The sequence below is a fragment of the Ambystoma mexicanum genome, chromosome 9, assembly GCF_040938575.1.
Source record: "Ambystoma mexicanum isolate Mex_15411 chromosome 9, UKY_AmexF1_1, whole genome shotgun sequence".
Classification (NCBI taxonomy): domain Eukaryota; kingdom Metazoa; phylum Chordata; class Amphibia; order Caudata; family Ambystomatidae; genus Ambystoma; species Ambystoma mexicanum.
The window spans coordinates 712,796,822-712,814,938 of record NC_090931.1 but is presented as its reverse complement, the minus strand read 5'-3'; the positions used below and the strand labels follow the sequence as shown (position 1 = coordinate 712,814,938).

General features: G+C 46.1%; 1 protein-coding gene across 6 annotated transcripts in view; it reads right to left on the bottom strand.

Moving 5' to 3' along the window:
* PIKFYVE (phosphoinositide kinase, FYVE-type zinc finger containing) overlaps positions 1-18,117 on the bottom strand; it is a 1,728,392-nt gene that overhangs the window by 483,994 nt on the left and 1,226,281 nt on the right. The window lies entirely within an intron of this gene.

Below are 18,117 nucleotides of genomic sequence, written 5' to 3'. Positions count from 1 at the left end.
AGAATCAGATTCCAGTAACTCAATAGATATATAGTACAATGAAAACAACAATAATAATAAAAAATAGTAATACCTAAAAAGAATTTCATATACAAATAGAAAATCAGATATGCATTTTTTCGCAAATTTCGAAGAAATCTAGCAGAGTGCAAGTCATGTCAGTATACACATTCCAGATAATTTCAAGTCTCCAGATACAGTGATTTAATGAAGCCCGAAAGGCCATCCCTTCACTAGTATTATGGATTTCAAGACAGCGCTTCCATATGAGATCTTCATCGAACATTATTGGATTTACTGCTAAGAGCCCCAGGTACAGTGCTCTTAATCCCTGTAGTGGTGCATACTCAACCTCAAGATGTCTTAGGGACTCCAGTTTCTCTGTAAAGAAACTGCAGCCAGCTGAATCTGCCGAGATTAAAGACCACCGCAATTGGATTGCCCTGGTAGGTAATAAATTCCACCAAGCCCTTAATAGGATTCCTTGATAGAAACGGTTTGGAAATTGAAGCAGGATCTTAATTAGGGAGCCTCTACACCTATGCTCATGAGCTAGCTGGCTCAAGGATGGGTAAGAATGAAAGGCATCAATGGTCTGGAGCCAATCAAAATCAAACAAAGCTTGCTTAGCCTTCAGAGATCAAGGTCTCCCAACACCAATCTCATTAATGACATGTTCTGATCTCGCCTTAAAGATAGTTAATACTCGAGAGTAATCTAGATTTCTTCGATCAGTTGGTATAGGGAAGCTGGAGTAGGAGCCTTCATTTTCGAGTACAAAGAAATGCAAGCCCATTGTACCCGTGCCCAAAGGAACACAGTTCCCAGTTCGAAGCGGATAGCTGAGAGCGGCACTGCATTAGGGACCACAAGGATTCTCCTCCATATTTTCCACTCAATTCTGTTCAAGATTTTACATACATTAACAGATTTTGATTCAAGCCCATAGATTCATTTTGGGACAATTTTACTTTCAAAGAACATCATTGCGGGTTTGAGGAAGAATCTTCCAAACTTTTGATCCATCTTTACAATCTGGGCTTCCAGAAGTTTCACCTTATGGATAAGGACCTCAGTTGCCATCTTAGATCCCTTATAGGCATAAAAAGTGAAGCCCAGATATTGGACTGTGTCTGAAAGATTGAGGGACATACCTCCAACACTGCACACAGGCCTTTTGATCTGTGCCTTCCCTTTCCTAAAGCACCGAATCTTCGTTTTGATAGGATTAATAACCAGTCCATTATCCTTGGCATAGTTCTCAAAGTTGTTCAATGCTCTTTGCAGCCCGACCTTAATGAGATCAAAGATCAACAGGTCATTTGCATAAGCAAGCCATATCATTTTTTTCTTTACCAATCCTTGGAGCAACTAGCCCTTCCTTAGCGAACGCTAGCATTACATCAGAGAAGTACTGATTAAATAACAAGGGGGCCAGGATAGAGCCCTTCACCACTGATAGGATCGTATTCTCCTCGAAATATCCCCTTTCTGGCTAAGGCGAACTTGAATGGCACAGTTTTTGTAGACCCCACTAACCAATCTCAAGAGCCCGTCAGGCATCCCCTATTTAGCCAGTTTAGTGCATAGCCCCCGGTCAACGCAATCAAATGCGGCGATAGCCGGCCCCGGTCAACGCAATCAAATGCGGCCTTCAGATCAATCGTGGCCAAATATGTACACCCCCTGGTTTGCGACCAGGCCTCTTCTTGGACACATTTGGGAGCAAGGCCATTATCACTGGTGGAATGACCTTTCCTAAAACCGGTCTGAAATTCATCTAGGGGATGAGTAGTGGAAGCCCAATCTTAAAGATGTGAGAGCAGGAATGCCGAGAAGATTTTACAATCGGCATCAATGAGCGAGATTGGTCGATCGTTACTGGGGTCTGTCCTGCCCCCACACTTGAAGATTGGGACCACATGGGGCGTGTTCCAGGAACTAGGTGTAATCCCAGTAGTTAGGATATCCCTGAATTCTAAATACAGGAGATTCGCCCAAATATTACGCTCACCTTTAAATGTGTTATTAGTAAGCCCGTTGGGGACTGGTGCTCGAGATCTCTTGCATTTGGTGATCAGGTCATAGATGGTATCTAGATCCAATTGGGGTTCCCAAATAATGGTTCTACCCTGTTCCGGGATAGTCACATTAGAGATTGACGGAGGCCCAAACCTATCCTCATAGAACTGCACCCAATCCTGTTCTGATATTGAATTAAGTTGCGAGATTACATGATTAGGGTCTTGAAGGCACTAACTTCAGCGTTGATCAGAATTCCCAGCATCAATTCTGCATCTCGCTGTAGGAGAGAATGTTTGGATGATTTACAATAATTCTTATAGGACTGTCTAACCTTTCCAATAAGATCATTGCGAATTGCCTTATCAGAGTTGGTACGGTTAATAGATCTAATCTCCCTCCTCCGGCTCCTTTTTGCATCAGCTAGTTCAGCGCTATAGCAATGGATATGTCTAGCAGATCGTTTTCTCAAGTTTACAGTCCCTGACGCTAAACCAGTTACCAATGCACCTACAAGCTTCTGGAATTCATTTGCATTAAAATTATTAAGTTTCCATTCAAATGTTGATAGATTAAGTATATTTCTTACATTTGAATTCAGAAGGCGGTTATTACAATCAGTCCATCTAACTGCATTGCCAGCCGCATTAACAGTGACTTGCGGCTGTGACTGAAATTCTTTAGTAGACAATACTCAATCAAATTGAGCCAACAAGATTGAGTGCTCGCTCCAGTCATTTCTTGATACATCAAATGACTCGCAATGATTCATTAGCAAAGGCTCAACAAAGATATAATCAATGAGGGAGGAACTATTACCTCTATGCCGCGTGTGCCAAACTGAGGCTGGCTGTGAATCAACCTTCCTTCCGACTTGAGGTTGTAGTCCCTGGCTCTCAAACCCCACTTTCCATATTTGGCCAAGAGATCTCTTATGTAGGTGCCCACTAGTTGGATCTTCAAAATTCCAGGATTAAAATCACCTGCCACAATAATTATCCCATTCACAGTGCTCTGAGAACAGTCATCAATTACATGGTTCACCAGCTCCAGAAAGGAGACTAGCTGTGCAATGCCCTTATGCAAGTAGACGTTAATAACCAGCATTTCGAGCTTATCGTCTGTAGTGCAGAACTCAATGCCCAAGGCACCAAAATGGTAGATTTACAATTTTTGCCCTGCTTGGACCAAAGGAATTTTCAATTGCAATTAGCAAACCTCTTGATGGCATGCCACCAACACTTTCTTTAGCAGGCTGGACAAATATGCTAAATCCATCCAGAATAGTGATAGAAGTCAGCCACGTCTCTTGTAGACAAATACAGTTTGCAAGTCTCAGAATGTTCATACAGGATAGATTGGAAAAAAGGTGGGAATTGCCACGAGTATTCCAAGATTTCAAACTTAGTGACATTTTCTCATGGACAGTTGCAGTGACAGTTCACCTGTCACAGGACCAGTTTTTTTGCCACAATGAAGAGTTTATGGTTGCCCAGTCCATATCCTTCCCACCCTCTTTGTCCATTCTCTTGCTTTGATTTGCAATGCGTTACTAGCCGGTACCTCCACAAAAAACAAACAGACTCCAAATCACCCAAAATAACTCACTTAGAGCAGCCTCAAGCATACCAAGAAGAGACCATATCTCACAAGCAAGAAAGACTGTTCACTGGCTCCCAGTCAAAGACCGCATCACATTAAAAATTCTTACAACCACACACAAATGCATCAACTTTACAGCACCATCCTACCTCTCAGATACACTATTTAGATCCACCTCAACTAGGCCTACAAGAACATGCTACACCAACCAACTTACCATACCGCACATCAACAGAGCCAAAGCAGAAAGGCTAGGCTTCCCATATCTAGCCCTGAAGTTCTGGAATGCGCTCCCCACTGCCCTCAGAGCAGAAACCTCTCTCCATGCCTTTCGTAAAAACCTTAAAACTGCTCTCTTTAACTAACCACTCTCTACTTTCCCTCCACGCCTCATTCTCCACCCTATCCATTGCTGTACAAACTGTTCTACACAAATAGTACAATATGAATGCCTGACTGTTTTATGTAACTAAGCTTTGATCATTCACTGTAACAAGCGACACAATGCTCTCGGGCTGCTGCACGCTCTACAAATTTGAATAAATAAATAAATATGTTGAGCTTTGCGGTACCTCATTCAGTTCATCACCATTAAAATTCAGGCCCCCCTTCTCGCCATCCACCAACTTCAAATACCAGAGCGGATAGGGCCTCAACTTGAGTAAGGATAAGCTCCTTTATCAAAGGAGAGGCCAGATGGATGATATTAGTACCCACGCGGTCTTTCCCTGGGAAGGAGACTTTCCCAATATTAGACGAGACAATCAAGGGAGGGAATCGTTGAGAAAATGGTCAAAATACTGGGGTGGTTAAGACACACATCAGGACTAGGCTCAAGATTTCTACTGATCTTAATTTGACAGAGCCCATTTTTGTTGTCCTTTTCCCTCAGCCCCAGACCCAATCCCAATCGGTCCCTAGATTTGAACATTTTTGGGCCAGTGCCTTGAATATTAACTGATGGAATATAGGGCCTGCTCTAATATTTGGCAGGGGCTTAGGGCAGTCCCTAGGGACATATCTAGTGGGATAGTGGAGGCATTGTAATAAGTCCTTCATCCCCACAGAGACTCAGGGGTGATTAGGCTCAGCTGGTAGGTCAACCAGATGTTCCAAGTGCCTTGATTTCCCACTACCGCACCCTGCTCTCATGTTAGAGGAACTTACCCCGTAACTGGAGTGAGCGTTAAGTCCACAATTGATTACCCTCGTCCCTCCATATGACTAAAAGCACAGGGATATCAACCCCATGTTTGTGAATGGTATGTATTGATATAGATGCTCCCTCACAAGGGTCCCAGATGGATTTGATGCGGTCAAAAATTTCCCCAGGTGGATGTACTACCACAGATACCCCCCCCACCTATTGATCGCACAGGTACGGGTGATGCAGCTTTTTCCCAGATTCCCAAAGCAGATCCAGCATCTTTCAATTTTTTTCCCCACCAGGGATATCCCACAGTACCCCAGACTGAAGGAGACCCGTGGGGCAGGGATCTCATTGTCATTCCCAAAATTCAGACGCCCCCCCTTATCAGTGGGATTGAAGTCCGTTTGGACCATAGGGTCAACCACTTTAATTTTTGGTGGTGGCTCAAGGTTCAAAGTTCCATGTTCAACCATCGGGGACAATCTGGTACAAAAGAGGGTTTTATGGGCAGCTCTAAGAGAAAGAGCCCGATTCTTTCTAGCCCCCACTTTAGGTCTCATCAATTTCCCTTTGGCAGCAGTCACATGTTTTTCGGCTGTTGGAAAAGCATTTAGCACCTCCTCATCCCCACCAATCCCCTCACTCCCCTCCCCGGTCCTGGAGAACTCATTATTAAGATCACTGCTAGAGGTAACGGGATCAACAGAGCCAGGTGTGGGGGAACTAGTAGGAATAACACTCGAACCAGGCACTAGATCCGAGGTCAAATTGGTAAGAGTAGTATTCACCGGGGCATCATCAGATATTTCAATTATGTCCTCAGAGTCAATAATCAAGACGGGGTGCACAAGGCTAGTAGGTTGACTTTCCAGCACCACCTCCACCTATCTTGTGCCTCGATCACAATGGCCGAAGCGGACATCAGCCCCAATCTCCTCAAGCTTATCGTAATATCAGCCAATACTGCATTTGTGGTCTTTAGCTCTGCCCAGATATTATCATAGAGGGAAACAAAAGAGCTCAGAACCATGTTTAGTGCTGACACCGTGGGATGAGACAAATGAATACGCTCATCGACTTCCCTCAAAGTATGATGAAGTGCTGATGAGTCATTTTGAGCACCTGAGCCCATCAAAGGAGCCGATTGTTGATGGTAGCTCTGGTCATGGCCAGACAGATTACCAGCAAGCATACTAACAAGCGGAGTCGGTGAGTCCAAAGTAAAGACATCTCCCCCCTGATGTGAAGCACTTTCAACAGATTTGGGCTGGTTGGCCAATAGTTTAATTTCCGCTTGATCAGCCAATTCAATAATGTTAATATCAGTAAGGTCCCTCAGCCTGGAAAAATGAGGGACCTAACTGAGGGACATAACTGAGTGGTCTCGCATTGCTTTACCTTTCATCACTGGAAAGGTTTTAAGTTCAGTGCTAGTAGCAGCTGACTTAATAGAATAATGGTCCATGATCCGTTGCCTGGAAATTGGTCTGGTATCTGGGATAGGTTTAGGTGTTTTATACTGTAGGGCCCACGCTTCATTTTCAGCATAATGGCATTCAACTTGGATAGGTATATTTTGAGGGTGCGGGGCAGACTTATTGTGATCCGGTAGAAGTGGGGCCGGTAGTACAGCTAGCCCAACCAGACCACAAGTTTGAGTCTCGGCCCACTCCTGATGGATAGTCAACATGGGGCAGATGCTTGGGTGAGCATTATACAAGATGGTCGACAGCTGAGGGGGGCCTTCATAATTGGTAGATTGAGTGACAAAGCCCCTCAACGATTCCTCAACAGGTTTTATGCCCGGGCTGTGTGCCATCAATGCTTGGGGAGTAATTAGTTCTGTCGACAAGTCTCGTGTAATTGCAGGTTCCAGCCCGGCACCACTGCGTAGTCCGGATCAAATTTCTGTTTATTAGGAATATATCCATTAGACTATTCAAAGATCTGTGTCAAAGAGGAAAACCAAATGGTAGACCCCCGTAGTCCCCAGGCGCACCAGCATTAAATCACACTCACGCTCCAGTCCCAAGTCAATCCCGAGGGCTAAGGGCAGTGAGGGATAAGGAAGCGTGTCAGCGGTTCAAAAGGAAGAATTGTAGCCACGTTTCAATATTAAGAGAGAGCTTACCAGCTAAACGCAGCTAACAACCGCTAACTGCCAGTAACTGCCTCGACTCTGTTCCGACTCATCTTTCTGTAATTTACTTGTAAGCTAAGCCGATAATTCTCTAACAATTGACTGGTAGTAGGTACAGAACGTCTGGCAAGGCATCACTGAACTCGGGGGCACGGGAAATTGGCCAACCATTTACCATCTACCAAGTCCAATTCCAATACCTCAACTGTCCACCACCTCTATGATGGTCTCACCATGCCACTCTAATTTTTGCACAGATGGGTGATATTTATGTTATGTTATTTGGCATTTATATAGCATTGGTATGACCTCAAAGCGCTGGTAGGTTGAACGCCCTTGAGAACCGCAGTCCAGGTCATTTGAGAGAGTAGGGTGTCAAAGGGTGCTTGGGTGCTCGAATTAAGTGTGCAACTGATGTAATTGGTAGCTGTATCCTAGCATTAGGTGTAGTGGTATTGATATCAGTTCAATGTGCGCAGTCTGGCGGGTGGACACCAAGACTGGGTTCTGGCTGCGTTAGGCCTGTGAGACGTTATGCGTGCAGCTAGGCCAGTTTGTCGTGGGGTATAGATGCATTTTATTAGCATGGTGAGGTGGTCATGGGATAGTGTAAGTATGTGAGCACTAGGCCGAATTATTCGAGGGGTATAGCTGCACCCTAGTTGTGTGATGGTGTGGAGAGTAAGCATAGTGATGTGAAATGATAGTTCATCTATATAGTGCCCATACACAATGCACTTCAAGCGCCCTACGACAAGGGGGGGGGAACCTGCTAACATTCACAAATCCATCTAAATGTGGAACCAGCTAACATTCACAAGTATATCCAAGTGTGGTACTTACTAACATTCACAAATCTCTCTAGATGTGTCTCAAACTAATGTACACAATTCTATCTAAATGTGGAGCTTGCTAACATTCACATATCTCTCTAGATGTGACGCAAGCTAATGTACACAATTCTATCTAAATGTGGAACTTGCTAACATTCACAAATCTATCTAGATGTGACGCACGCTAATGTACACAATTCTATCTATTTGTGGAACTTGCTAACATTCACAAATCTATCTAAATGTGGAACCTGCTAACATTCACAAATCCATCTAGATGCAAGGCAAGCTCATGTACACAATCCTATATAAATATGTAACTTGCTAACATTCACAAATCTCTCTAGATGTAATGCAAGCTAATGTACACAATTCTATCTATAAGCGGAACTTGCTAACATTCACAAATCTATCTAAATGTGGAACCTGCTAACATTCACAAATCCATCTAGATGCAAGGCAAGCTCATGTACACAATCCTATATAAATATGTAACTTGCTAACATTCACAAATCTCTCTAGATGTAATGCAAGCTAATGTACACAATTCTATCTATAAGCGGAACTTGCTAACATTCACAATTCTATCTAAATGTGGAACCTGCTAACATTCACAAATCCATCTAGATGCAAGGCAAGCTCATGTGCACAATCCTATATAAATATGTAACTTGCTAACATTTACAAATCTATCTCAATGTGGCACAAGCTAATGTACACAATTCTATCTAAATGTGGAACTTGCTTACATTCACAAATCTATCTAGATTTGGCGCAAGCTCATGTACACAATTCTATCTAAATGTGGAACTTGCCTACATTCACAAATCTATCTAGATGTGGCGCAAGCTAATGTACACAATTCTATCTAACTGTTAAACTTGCTAACATTCACAAATCTAAGTGCAGTATTTACTAGCATTGACAAATCTAATGAAGTGTGGTACTTACTAGCATTCACAAATCTAACGAAGTGTGGTACTTACTAGCATTCATAAATCCATCTAGATGCAACGCAAGCTAATGGTTAATAGTATGTTACCGTGTATAACGGTGGTTGTTGCGCCTAGAACTGAGAGTCCTATTTAGTGGGTGGAGGTCCAAGTTTCATAGTGTAGCAGGTTACGGAATATAATACAGTAGGTTTACTATTCTAGCAGACACGGCAGGTTAGATATACCTATACACGTGAGTAGAATTGTAATGGGCGAATGCTAGTGTTGGACGATCGCTAAGAGAGTGATGCAGGTGAATACTGGCCTGTGAAGCTATGTTCTACGGTAAGGTATTGTCGATTGGCAGGGCTTTTTGGAATAGAGTGATTGCTCTACTCCCACCCATGCCACACTTACTTTGGAAGTTACTGCTGGTTGACGACTGGCTTCATTTTCTTCCTTTGCTGACACCTACAGACAGGATGTGGGACTGCCTCTGTTGGAGCCGACCTTTGCTTTGGGGCCCTTTGCCGCAGGGGCTGCTGGGCAGAGGGCTATTTATGACTTGTGTGCTGACCAATCACAAGTGGAGGGAGAGCCAGGAGGAGAGAGGGAAGAGAAATCAAAGCCCGGAAGGGACAGCGGACACTACCGCACTGCACGCGGGGGCAGGGGGACACCTACCAAGATTATTTCGGCAAACCAAGGCCTTTAGAGGGTCACAGGCTCACCACCTCACCTGGGGGCTAATGGGGGTCAATGAGCCACGCACTAGCAGTGCTGCTGGCTAAGCCTTTGTTCTTTTTCCACCTGCAGCTAATCACAGGTGGAGGGAGAGCTGGGATGCGGGAGGAGGGAGGGAGGAGAAACCAAAGCCCGGAAGGGACAGGGGATGCTACTGCGCTGCACACGGAGGGCAGGGGGGACACCTACCAAGATTCTTCTGGGTGAACCAAGGGCCAAAAAGAGGGTCACAAGCTCACCACCTCACCTGGGGGATGCCGGTGGTCAATGAGCCACGCACTAGCAGTGCTGCTGGCTAGGCCTTTGTTCTTGTTCCACCTGCAGCCTATCACAGGTGGGAGGGAGGGCCAGAAGGAGAGAGGGAAGAGGAACCAAAGCCTAGAAGAGACACAGGATGCTACCACGCTGCACGCGGGGGCAGGGGGACACCTGCCGATATTTTTTGGGCAAACTGAGGCCCCAAGAGGGTCACAGGCTCACCACCTCACCTGGGGGAGACGGGATCAATGAGCCATGCACTAGCAGTGCCGCTGGCTAGGCGCTAGGCAGAAACCTGTGCAGTTCCCTTAGGGACCACTGCAAAAAATTTAGGACTACAGGTGTTTGGCAGTAAACCCACTTGGTAGCAGTCTGTACCACACAGATTCACTTGGTAGCTGTTGCTGAGCAGTCAGACTTCCCTCAAGAAGAGTTAGACAGTATGTAGAGTATACACAATAGGTACAGAGATACAGTAGCACAAGCAAACATTGACCAGAGCTTTGGTGTAAAAGTATATAATTATTTATTTAAAGACACACTTGTAAATTACACTAGCACAAAAGAGGTAAGTAAATTCAGCACACAGTCACTATTATATATATATATATATATATATACAACCCTAATTACTTATTAGACAAGTCTTAGTGAGAAACACCACTTCTTTTCAGACAGAGGTGAGCGATTAACATAAGATGGCACTCTAATAAGTTATTAAAAAGGGAGGGGAAAAAGGCAGAGTTATGGAAGCACACAAGTTTCAATATTTTTAAAAGAACCACAGTAAGGCAGGATAGGCAGAGTTCTACTGGAGAGAAAGGAAGTCAACTGCAAGGCCCACTCTTGGAGAGAGCAACCAGAAGGGGTCCAGGTTCACACAGTGGGGTTATGCCCAAAGAGTCTTGTAGATAGTTCGCACAAAAAGGATGAAATTAAAGTCAGGAAAAGTTAGCTAGGTTGTCCCAGGCTAGCCCAGGTTAGAAAGTCAAGGCTTTACTGTCACCCCGAACGATCTGTCGCAAGGGAAGCCTGGCGGGACACAGTACATTAAGTGTGAAGGAAGCTCCAGCGGGGGCAGTTGTTCCTGGCAGCGGGTGCAAGTCGGTGTTTCGTCCAGAGGAAAAGGAGGTCTCGACGTGGAGGAAAGATGTAGGTCGTTGCACTGCCAGGGAAGAAACCAGCCGCAGAGTTCTTCGGTTAAAAGGTACTATCCTTTCTCTTCGCGGTAGTGGTAAACCGTGGTATTCCGGTTGCCGGGGTGCTTGGCACGGGCAAGGCAGCCACGAGATGCTCCAGAAAGGTGAAAAGAAGGCAAAACTGGTTATCCCCACCAGTCAAAGAAAGTAGACTCTCCGGACTGGAGATCTCCTCTGTCGTCGGGAAAAGTGGTGAGACGGTTCAGCAGGGCTCCACCGGTGGTGTCGTTGTTGCAAGTCGGCTCAGCTTCTCCCTCCTCGGATTCTTAGGTCCTGTGGCGACTTCTGAAGTTCCAGTCCCCAAAGCCCTGCTTTTATGCAGCACACCCCCATTCATTCAGCCTAGCTGTCAATCAAACATGCTAAGTGGTGGCCAATCACACAAGAGTGCGACTTGAGTTGCCAAGGCAACTCAGTCCAGGGTGCCTAAAACCCCCCCTCCCACACCCCCTGTGGTACCCAGACAGAGTGGCACCACTTTTGGAGGCTTCTGTGGAGAAGCCCGCCAAAAGTGGAACAAAGGGCTCGACTTGGGTTGGAGTCACAGAAGAGAACACAAACGCCATTTTAGAATCGAGTTCTGGCAAAAAATACCAACCGGTGAATTAATATTAAATAAATAAACCAGCGGTTTGTTCGAGGCTATAGGAATTAAATAATTAAAGTCGGTAGCCTCGAACAATGGGAAAATCCCATAGAGATATATTCGCGGTCGAATATAAAAAGTAGTATCCACTGCCACCAGCCAAAACTCAATCAGGGGGGACGGAGACGTGCCCCCTCGAACAACAGACCCCGGGGCAATCGAATTGCCCCGACCAGTACGTCCACAATATGATGGTTTGTACTGGTTTCTGTTCATAATTTCGGACTAGTAAAGCCAATGATGACTTTACATGCCCTGGGAGACAGTAGTCAGTCCCAGGGTGTGGAGTCTATGTTGGGGGGTCGCTACAACACCCCTGGGTTACGGCACGGAGGGTGCTGTGTAACCCACATCAAAAACACATGAGACCCTATGGAGTAAAAGACCCCATAGCCCATAAAACACATAGAAAGATAAAGGAACACCTCAAATCATGTCTGAGTGGGAGTAAAAGCGTCACACTCTTAGCAGGAGAAAAAAATAAACCCCAAAAATCCAGCAAAGCTGCTGGGGGACTCACTAGGTTTGGGAAATTAGCCTTTACAGAGAATTCTCCCTAACACTAGGCCTTTGTTCTTTTTCCACCTGCAGCCAATCACGGGTGGAGGGAGGTCTGGGAGGAGGGAAGGAAGAGAAACCAAAGCCTGGAAGGGACAGAGGACACTACCACGCTGTACGCGGGGGCAGGGGGACACCTACCAAGATTTTTTGGGCAAACTGAGGCCCCAAGAGGGTCACGGGCTCACCACCTCACCTGGGGGAGGCAGAGGTCAACGAGCCACGCACTAGCAGTGCCACTGGCTAGGCCTTCGCTCTTTTTCCACCTGCAGCCAATCACGGGTGAAGGGAGATCCGGGAGGAGGGAGGGAAGAGAAACCAAATACCGGAAGGGGCAGGGTATGCTACTGCGCTGCACGTGGTGGCATGGCGACACCTCCCAGGATTTCTTAGGGCAAACCAAGGTCCCAGGAGGGTCACAGGCTCACCAACTGAACTGGGGGAGGCCCGGGGGTCAATGAGCCACGCACTAGCAGTGGTGCTGGCTAGGCCTTCGTTCTTGTTCCACCTGCAGCCAATCACAGGTGGGAGGGAGGGCCGGGAGGAGAGAGGGAAGAGAAACCAAAGCCCAGAAGGGACAGGAGATGCTACCGCGCTGTACACACTACCTCACCTGGGGGCTTCTGGGGGTCAATGAGCCACGCAGTAGCAGTGCTGCTGGCTAAGCCTTTGTTCTTTTTCCACCTGCAGCCCATCACCGGTGGAGAGAGGGCCGGGAGGAGGGAGAGAAGAGAAACCAAAGCCTGGAAGAGACAGGGGACGCTACTGCACTGCACGCGGGGGCAGGCGGACACCTACCAAGATTTATTGGGCACACCAACGCCCCAAGAGGGTCAAGGGCTCACCAGCTCACCTGGGGGAGGCCGGGGTCAATGAGCCACGCACTAGAAGTGTCGCTGGCTAGGCCTTGTTCTTTTCCCACCTGCGGGCCACTAACGGGTGGAGGGAGGGCCGAGAGGAGGGAGGGAAGAGGACCCAAAGCCCGGAAGGGACAGGGGACGCTACAGCACTGCACGCGGGGGCAGGGGGACACCTAACAAGGTTCTTTTGGGCAAACCAAGGCCCAAAGAGGGTCACAGGCTCACCACCTCACATGGGGGTTGCCGGGGGTCAATGAGCCATGCACTAGCAGTGCCGCTGGCTAGTGCTTCGTTCTTTTTCCACCTGCAGCTAATCACAGGCAGAGGGAGGGCTGGGGGCAGCAAGAGGGAGGGAAGAGATACCAAAGCCCGGAAGGAACAGGGGACGCTACTGCGCTGAACATGGGGGCAGAGGGACACCTACCGGTATTTCTTTGGGCAAACCAAGGCCCCAAGAAGGTCACAGACTCACCACCTCACCAGGGGAAGGCCGGGGGTCAATGAGCCATGCACTAGCAGTGCCGCTGGCTAGGCCTTCGCTCCTTTTCCAACTGCATCTAATCACAGGTGGAGGGAGGGCTGGGAGGCGGAGGGAAGAGAAACCAAAGCCTGGAAGGGACAGGGGACGCTACTGCGCTGCACACTGGGGCAGGCAGACACCTACCGAGATTTCTTTTGGCAACCCAAGCTCCCAAGAGGGTCACAGGCTCATCACCTCAACTGAGGGAGGCCGGGGGTCATGAGCTACGCACTAGCAGTGCCGCTGGCTAGGACTTTGTTCTTCTTCCAGCTGCAGCCAATCACGGGTGGAGGGAGGGAAGAGAAACAAAAGTCTGATGTGGACAGGCAAACAGCATACCTCTACAATCAGGAGAAGCACTGGACTGATGGGCTGCGAACAGTAAGGCATTAAGGCAAGACAATGGATCTCTCTATTCAAACTCATTCATATCCATCCATTTGTATTGTTTAAATTCCCTTTGTGGACAACAAAGTTGGAGAGGACTGGAAAAAGACCCACACTTAGTAGCAGCCATAATGGAGGTCAGAGAATAGTTTAAAAAGGGTTCCAAACACAGCCAGGTCCCATGGGATGGCTGTTCTACTTAATTCTAGGTCACGTTCTTCTTATCAACACCTTTCAACAAACTTCCAGTGGGCTGACAAATGGAGCCATCAGGGGATTGAACCCCTAGAGAAGAAGAATTGGCCTTAAGAAACGCATAGGAATCACCTTCCCTCTACTGACATATATTTGCTGCTGAGTTCACTTTCCACTAATCCACTCCCATAAACACCCAGGCCACACTCTCTTTCCTCTAATGCCCCTATCAGAGACATTGCCAGCTTAAGAGTATCAGAGTAGTAGCTGAGCATCCCTCCATGCATGGACTTTTCCCTTTCCTTCTCCATTATGATAAAATTCACTGGATATCAAATGAAACATAGTCGTGTTTTTGAGAGCAAGAGGGGGGGCAGTTCAGTTACTTTTAACAGTTGTAAGGGCACATAACAATGCAAGTATAGGTCTCTGCCCACACAATCAGTCTTTCTGCTACATGTTCACACCTTCCATGCTGCCACAAATCAGTCTCCATCAAGAGAGCTGCCATACAGGACATGCTCCATAGGTACAAAGTTACGATTTCTCTGATGAAGCACTTAACAATGCACTTAAAATAAATAGTAATGTGGGTCTGTGGATACGGATGCCATTTAGAGGTTGCCAATTGTATCAACTACTACCCATGTGGCATTCCCCCGACAGGCCCTGGCATGGCCTCTGTTACCTTTGGCCTTATAGTGGGTTTCAGTGTCATCTGGTCTAGTGCGTTACAAACCTAAAGCGAATGTATATCCTAGCCTCTGTGCTGTATGATTCACATGCACAAATCTGCTGGCCTGCCCAAATTTTCACTACAAAAAATATGGATGACTATTTTTGTTCATCAATCCAAAATTGCTTTACTTTCACTTTGGATATGTACTTCATGGCTTAACGTGTATAAGTGTTATTTTCCACAATATTATATATATTCACATGTAAGTGTAAAATGGATATCATTTATGTACTGACCAATAAACAGCCAAGGATCAGATTACTATCGTTCATGATGATGTATTGATTCTTAAATGAAGTCAATGGCGCGCAAGGACCTTAGCAAGAATCATTATCTATGTGCAGCGCAGATAGAGAGCAATTTGATTTAAAGACGTGGTTGTACTTATTGGGCTTACAAGTGCCTCACAGCTATATGAGGGAAAAGATCCATCTGCTAATGCATCATGATAATAGTCTTCACAGTTTAGCGGGCAGAAAGTTAATACTTTTTTTTAGAAAAATCAGAAGTAAGCGTTCCTTAACCGCCTTGCAGATTTTGTTGATATCAACCTGGGCTTTTAACATCATCCTATGCTCATCTTCGAGCCATATCAATTCTGCTCCATCTAGTTACATTTGAGATACATCTTTATTCGTGCACAAAGAATTATAAAATTCAAAAGAAGTTGGGTTGATATCTTTTCGGGTGCTAAGGAACTTCGGTCAGGATAATATTAGCCTCATTCGAAGAGCTCCCTCTCTGAATGGCCTAAAACAAGAAACACCAGGTGCCCCCCCCCCCATCGCCATATCTAAGTGCCCTAATATGCTGATAATAAAAGTGGCGACTCTACCTCAGTAATGGTATAATCTACTTTTCTATGATCTGCACCACAATCGACTAATTTCTGGTGACTTCCAAGTCCACTCCCACGTTTTTGAGTTATTGCTCACTTCTTATAGACTTAATGATGCCGACCACTTCAGATATTGAAATACGGTAAATATTTTAAATGTCTCGCATACAGTAGAGAATTTGTCGGTGTCCTCGTTTGTTCGAAAAAAAGAGGTATTTTTCCTTCTACATTACTTTAGAAAATGCAACATTAGTTACTGAATGTGATATGAAATGCTACAGCCGGTGACCATATGGGAAAAGTGGAACTGACATTTTTAAAATTAAGAGGGAATGGTCAGAGATAATATATGACAGGCGGTCATTGACCTGTTGACCATCGATGATGCTAGCCATAAATCTATCCTAGAAAATGAGTCATTCACAGGGGAATAAAATCCCAAGTCTCTCCTGTTACCATGACATTTACGCCACATGATCACCACATGATCACAACATGATCGCCAACTGATTCATAAACGTCGTAATTTGTTTAGCAGTTTGAGGACAAGAGACTATGGCAGCAAAGACTGACCAATATCATCATCAAGAACAACATTAACATGACCACATACTATAAATGTGCATCCAACAAATTCCAAAACATTTCAGAAAGGTGGACGGGAAGCACTCAGGAATTTCAATATTTCGTGCATAAATGTCTATTAATACCATCTGGGAACTGGGGGTATCCTCACACCTACACCTATCCTCTTCTCAGGTGGCCAGGGAAAGGCCATCGCTTTCGTATCCTGACCTTGCGGGTGGAGAAGCGAAGGAGCATCCCCTAGGTGGAGGGTCCTTGGTGATTGAGAAGAGGGTATCCACAGGAGAGACATGGTATCTCACTTTCCTTTATGGGAACAAACCTAACCCTCCCCTGGCCTTTATGGGCTGTTGTAAAACTTCTACCCTCATTTTCACTCATTCAACCTACTACAGTACTGGGAAGAGGCCTGCAGAGTACTATAAAGGTCAGGCATATCCCAAGTTCTCCTCTAATTACAGCCAGACAATTACAATTGGGAACTCACACCTGCAACCTCTCAAGTGGTTGCAGGTATATTAGAAGGGAGGAAACCAGCAGAAGAGAGAACAGCAGGGAATCCTGTATGCGAGGAGGCAGCCGCTGTGGGTCCTGCAGGATAGCCAGGACACTGGCAGATGACCCCAAGGAACTGTGGAGCCCAGGGCCAAGTGGGCCGCAAGAAAACAAGCAAAGTGGCTGCCAGCGTCCTCGTAGAGGAAGCTGAGCTGCCGGCAGGGAACTGAAGAGAATCCAAAGTGCGAGCGGGGCTCACGGTTGAAGGAATGCCAGCAGGCGCAGGCGGCGCCAGAATCGAATAGCGCAGCTGCCCGGAGGGAACACCAGGTACTGGTGAGAGAAGGGGGAAAGTCACACTAATCAGAGCGCTCTCTTTGGAGCTGTGGGGAAGCGAGACGAATGCCGAACAAATAAAACAGCATGCGCAGAATGAAACAAACCCAAAGCCACAGGTTGGGAGAAAATTAAGCGGCAAGGTAAACGTTCATCAGTATTGAATACCGCACTGAATGAAACCTTTATGAGCAAAGCTACGACCTAATGACAAATTAATATGACATTCAGATATTGCCTGTTTGAAAGCAAAGTACGAGGCAAGAGAGCGAGTGTGGAAGATTGCGTGGGAGCATGGCAGCAAGGTGGTGAAGGAATACAACCACCACAAAGTGAACTTTATGCATGAATACAGTGTGGCAAGGCCAACGACTGGCAAAAGATAGGAGACACACTGTGGCAAAGCCAAGTGAGAGTGAACCTTCACATAAAGCCAAGAGGCTAATAAGGGGAAACCAAGTGAGGGTGAAAATTCACACAGGGGCAGATACAAGAACCTGGGTTGGCTAGAGAGCCTAGGGTTCCTGGTTGTGCCACCTGTAATGGGTGGACCGTGTGGTCTTACAGCTGTGCTTAGACCCGGGAACCCTCAATTGTGAAAGCCAAAGACACTGTTGAAGTAAACTAAGAAGGAGTAATCTGATCGAACTGTGGAGTGTCAAGATGATCTGGAGTTGTTTTAGACATTAAGATACTGAGACTAAGTATAAGTTGGCAAGTTGAAGTCTTGGGGGAAGGTAAACCTGAGATTTAATGAACTGTAGTGCTGTCTTGAGGACGGGAAACTAGAGACCCTTTTCTTTGGAACTGTGTTGCTTTGAACTTGGGGAAGGGAACACGAGTATTTGAGGAACGGTCTTGAACTTGGACAAGGGAACCCAGAGCATTTGTTGAACTATCTTTAACTTGTGCAAGGGGAGCTGAAAAGTTAGCTAGGAGCTGGAAGAAGCTCAGAACTTTATTTCGATCACCATTTATTTTACTGCTGTCATCCCAACACATTGTTTAGCTTTAGAAGTGAGGGCAAGGATAGGTTTTGGACACAAGAAAACCTTTAAGTTACAAATTCTGACTC